Here is a 6,000-nt window from a genome sequence, read left to right on the forward strand (position 1 = left end):
CCGCCAAGTCCTTCTGTCCCCGCCCCACTCACCGCCGCCCCCGCCGCCCCGGCCCGGCACAGACCACCTCTCCCCAAGCACAGGCCTCTGATGTCATTTCCTGACCTGCCCCCCCCCACCCGACTGGCGGTGCCGGAGATCTGACTCACCGTCCCTGCTCCCGGCTCAGCCGGCGGGGATCGGGCCAGCGCCCCGAAGGGACCCAGGCAGCCCGGTTGCACCTCCGCCGCGGCCCAGCCCCACCCCAGGGACTGCCGTTACCTAAGGCCGCTCCCGCCACCACCTCCCCAGCCAGCTGCCAGCCCCGCGCCCCAGGTTCCCCCCCACCCCCCTGGTCAAGCTGGGCTGGCAGGACGGATGGATCGGGCTCCAGGCTGGACGCGATGGTGAGGGGGCGTTCTCTCTCCCTGCACCCCGCCCAGGCTCGTCTGTGACCCGGGGGAGCAAGTATGAGCACGAACCTCCAGCGTTTGGGGGGATACTAACTTCCTACACTGGGCAGCCTCTTAAGGCTTCTAGGAATTCTCATCACCCGCGCCCCCGCGGGCGTTTCAGCTGCGGGAGGGACGGTAGGGGCCCTGGGGTCAGGAATGAAGGTGGGAGGGCGGGGCCGGCGGGCTAGGGATCGCGGAGGACGGACGTGGACGCGGGCGACATGTCCGAGGCAGTTCTCCAGCGCCCACCGCGACCCACCCTCTCCAGGAGCCGCTGGGCGACGGCGGGGCTCCCGGGGATTCGGAAACCGCGCCCGGTGGAGCCCCCCACTGGTCAGACCGGATTCCTCGGCCCGAGCCTCTGCCCCTGGCCACGGGAAAGAGACCAGACCTGGGTCTGGTTTAATTGCACTGGGAGAGGTCTCTTGCTGCTGCTGCTTCTTTCTCAGTTGCACTGGGAAACTTCCCAGTCACGGCCCGAATTCTTCCACACTCACTGCCTGCAAACTACTGAGTCACGGCTTTTCGCCTCCTAGCCCAATATCCACCCCCAGGCGCTTCCTTTTCTCTCGTCCTGTCAGCCTTTACTGCCATCTGAGACAGTCCTCAGATGTTCACACCCTACTCAGTTTCCAGTCCTTGGCCCTCCAAATCCGCTACACTGTACTGTCGAGGAGCATCTGAGCCACTCTTTAGAGATCATCCAAACTAATCCATTAAATTTATGATGAAAAAATGGAGGCTGAGCGCTGAAGAGATGGGGCCCGGGTCACACCCAAGTAGCGCAGGTCTAGACTGGCACTGGTGCCAGAGCGCATCCCCGGCACTCTGATGTCAGGTACGGCAACGCTGGGCGAGAGAGAGCAGAGAGAGATCAGAGTGACAAGTCTCTTCCTTCTCGCTGCTCCATCTGTAAGAGTGATGTTATTTAATCTACCCAGCTCATTGCATTATATGGAGAAGTAAATGAAACGCCATAGCTGGAAGCGCTATATAATACTCAGTATTATTAAAGTCTCGGTTCTGCCCAGAATGGAAATTCTGACTCGATTAAAGTAAGACATTTCCCCCCATATGTTCCTTGTTGGGTTGCCAGGCAGATCTCTCATGGGCCTTGGTATATACAATGTCCTCTCCTTCAACTTTACTAAGTCCTCATTATACCTAACACTACATCTCTGGCACCTTCCAGACCTCGCTGATCTTTCTTTTCTCTGGCATCTTGTTTTTGTCACCAGTGTTTCTCACAGCTGCAGCCTGTGTAGCCATATATGACATGGAAAATACACAGTGCACACCTTGCTCTGACGCACTCAAGCCAGTCCTGGGCCTGTCCCTTTGAAGACATGTTAGAAATTTGATACTGGATTTCCTGTGCGTGTTGGAGACTGTGTCTTAGTCTCTACAGACCAAATGTCTCATCACCAATATTTCAAAATATACCCACTTGGAAAAAAAAAAAAAAGTTGAGAAGATGGTTTCCAGATAACTTCCTAGGAGTAGAAGCCATCTACCCTCTAAATGTCTCCTTGAGGAATGTGCATGTGCAAAATAGAGTGTGTGTAATTGTTAGGCAGCTGAGCCTATTTATAAATCAGGAATAGAAGAGCGCGTAGGCAGGCTTAGTTTTACTGACAACTAAGAGCATTTGGGATGCAAAATATTAAAGCTAAGAGTTTTAAGCCAGCCATCCTAAATACAAGTAGAAACACACAGAGTATTTCAGAAGGACAGAGTCACTGGGCCAGGTTGTCTCACGTGGAGCTGAGAGTCACTGCTATTAAAATGCAGACAATGAACTGGAGCAGCCCTAATGATTCTTGGGGATTTTTCTTAGGTAAGCAAAACTCTAATTGATATCCTCAGGTAGTCTGTGTAAAGTGTAACAAATACGTAGATGTCCTTGCCTAAAGCATGTCCAACAGCTTGGGACCAGGTCAGGGAGATGAAGTGAAATATGAGCTCTGACCTTTGCTACACACCTCCCAGGATTTATCTCCACCAGGTACCAGATGTTTTCTTTACAGGAACACAACATAAAGTAGTAAGTTAGAAGCGGTCGAGGAAGAAAAAGGAAGAAACAGCATCATGACAAAAAAGTGAATTTCAAAATGAAAAGAAGAATGCTAGCTATCAGGAGGTTCCTTCCATACGCCGGCTGCAGAGGGACAGAGGATCATCCATGTGCCAGGCACCATGCTAAGCACTCTAGCAACAGCAGCAATAGCACCAGCATGACAGTAACAACAACAACTATAATAACAGCACACACTGAGATAAGGCTTAGGTTGTCTTGTGAGGCACAGTGCTAAGTACTTTAAATAGATTACTCGCTTCCTATGAACTGACCTACCCGGAAAAAAAAGTAAATATATTACCCTCATCTAATCTTGCCCATAAACCCGTGAAGAATATACAGCACCTCATTTTTCAGTTAAGGAAACTGAAGCCAACTAGATGTTGGATTTCTTCCTTGGGAAACTGCAAAATTTTTTGCAACACAAATATTTTATTATTTTACAACACCCCTGCCCAACCTGGGCTAACCTGGCCCCCAACAGCCTCTGCAGTTCTCCCTCCAGCCCAACCTTCTACTCTACATCTCGGGCCACCATTCTATCCGTGGGCCACCTTGAAATTCTATCTATCTGTCTATCAGCTTGTGAATACACACACACAGAGATGTTGTATATGCCAGGTGTATGTATGCAAAAAGACTTCAAAAAGTTCATGGAAAATGGAATTAAAAGATAAAAATGTAAACTTTATTCCTCAACATAAGCTCAATCAAGGTCAAGACACTTTTGTAGGCAACGATACCAGCCACTTAGTGCATCTGTAAGAACTGAGGGTCCTGGGAATTTAACCATGTTGATGCAGTCTTTTTTACATTCTTAACTGAAGAAAAATGGATGCTTCTTGTAGATTTAGATTTTTTAAGATTAGGAAACAAAAAGAAGTCAGAAGGAGCCAAATCAGGACTATAAAGTGGATGCCTAATGATCTCCTGTCAAAACTCCCACAAAATTGCCCTTGTTTGATGAGAGGAATGAGCAGGAACATTGTTGAGGGAGAGAAGGACTTTTCCCAGGTGTTTTTGTGCTAAAGCTTTGGCTAACTTCCTCAAAACACTCTCATAATAAGCAGATGCTTTTGTTCTCTGGCACTCCAGAAAGTCAACAAGCACACTGCCTTGAGCAACCCAAAAAAACTGCTGCCACGACCTTTGCTCTCCACCGGTTCACTTCTGGTTTGAGTAGACCGCTTCCACCTCTTGGTAGCCATTGCTTGGATTGTGTGGTCCTCAGGATTGTACTGGGAAAGCCAAGTTCTGTGTCCTGTTTACAGTTCTTTGGAGAAATGCCTCAGGACCCTGATCGCACTTTTTAAAAATTTCCATCAAAAGCTCTGCTCTTGTCAATCGAGGACAATGGTTTTGGCACCCATCAAATGGAAAGTTTGCTCAACTTTAATTATTCGGTTAGAATTGTGCAAGTGGAACCAATGGAGATGTCCACCATGTTGGTTATTATTTTGTGCTGTTAACCGTCAGTCTTCTTCAATTAAGGCACAAACAAGATCAATTTTTTCCTCACAAATTGAGGTGGATGGTTTGCCACTGCAGGCTTCTTCTTATCCCTTCTTAAAATGTGTTATCTATTTGTAAACTGCTGATTTCTCTGGGGCATTGGCCCTATAAACTTTTTTTTTTTTTTTTTTTTTTTTTGAGATAGGATCTCTCTGTGTTGCCCAGGCTGGTCTTGAACTCCTGGCCTCAAGCGATTCTCCCACCTCAGCCTCCCAAAGTGCTAGGGTTATAGGTGTGAGCCACAGTGCCCAACCCCATAAACTTTTTGTAAAGCATCAATGATTTCACCATTCTTCCACCCAAGCTTCACCATAAATTCGATGTTTATTCTTGCTACAATTTTAGTAGAATTCATGTTGCTCTCATAGCAGCTCTTTTCATACTGATGTCTTCTCTTTAGTACCTCAAACTAGATCCTATTCAGACATGTTATAACAAGTTAGTACGAGTTTATTTTGGTGCAAAAATAAGTTTGAAATCCATGCATAGTTTTTTCGTAATATGCATTTTTCATGAACTTTTTGAAGACCCCTTGTGCATGCCTTGGTATAATAGCACATTTCCAGAAAGCTTCTCAAGAATGGTTAATAGCAGTCAGCGTAAGGGAGTAGAATGGGGAAGGCAGAAGGCTATATACTGTTGTATTTTTCCCCATAAACATGCATTGCTTTTATAATCTAAAAAAAGAAAAGAAAGGAGGGAAGTGAGAGGACCACTGTGTCTTTTTTCCTGACAGCAGAGTGCTTCCCTTGCATGGAGTACTGTGTGCACTTGGCTTGCAGCTCTCCCACCTGCTCCCACATTACTGCCCCTGTCCCTCAGGAATTTTCCCGTCATTACAGAAGAATCTCTCCCTGGTGGAACTGCAGACTTGAGGGACGGGCTGGGTGGGAATGAGGATGTGGTGAGGGTGAAACACTCAGAGAGACCCAGAGATCTTTGCGGTCAAGGCCAAGGATAAGCAGCTTCCTGCTCTTCCCCAGGGCCACTCCCCTAACCGAAGGGTGGGACTGACACCCACAAATGCCCCTTTTTCCTCCTTTCTTCAAGGTCAGCCCAGGAGGCTGACATCAGAGCATCACCCTCCATATACTCCCTCCCATTTTCCAACCTGAGTTCAACTAATATTTACTGAACAACTTCTGTGTCCTAAGGCACTCCAGATATAAAGATAAATAATGCCAGTTCTTGCCTGCAAGAAACTCTTTATCTAGGAAAAAACATTGAAGTAGAGAGTTTTAGTATAATAAGTTTTGAGATTACAAAAAAAATTTTTTTTCTACTCACCCACCCAATAGTCCTTGCTTGGTGCGGCTATGCTAATTACAATAGCTGGGTGCTTCCTCACCAGTAAACCTCTTTATTATCCCTCCAGATCAGAGCGGCAGTGAGGATTCCAGCACCAGGGGAGCAGGATCTGCAAGGGCATCCAGGGAGCAGAGGTCAGAGAAGCAGTAGAAGGCAAGAGTCCTTCCCTCCCAGGGGCTGGGCCAGATGGGCACCCAGAGGCACTGCAGGCATCAGCAAGCCAGAACTGTGTGTGTGTGTGTGTGTGTGTGTGTGTGTGTGTTGGGGCAGGGGGAGAAAGGCAGATGGTCAGATGGCCGAGAGTCAGCAACCGAGGGAGCCGAGAAGGGCAGACAGGAAAAGAGACCCAGGGTACCAACAGCAGCACAGGCAGGTTGCTGGCACCGAGGCAGCCGCTAGTGGAGCATCAGCTGCCTTCCTTCTCCCTGCACCTAGAGGAAGCCAAAATCAGAGGGAGCTTGGCCTCAAAGCTGGAGTGTTTGTCACTGAAAATAGCAGACTAAGTCACTAGAGGGAGTAAACATTTCAGGGAGGGGGCTGAATATAGATAGATAACCTATCTTGCTTGAAATAAAAAGTACAGTCTCTCTAGTTGCGCTGCTGCTTCCACTTCCTTTAATAGGGTGGGCTTAATATGAAGAAACCCACTAGGCTGATCTGACACGGGAA

This window comes from Lemur catta, chromosome 11, assembly GCF_020740605.2.
Source record: "Lemur catta isolate mLemCat1 chromosome 11, mLemCat1.pri, whole genome shotgun sequence".
Classification (NCBI taxonomy): domain Eukaryota; kingdom Metazoa; phylum Chordata; class Mammalia; order Primates; family Lemuridae; genus Lemur; species Lemur catta.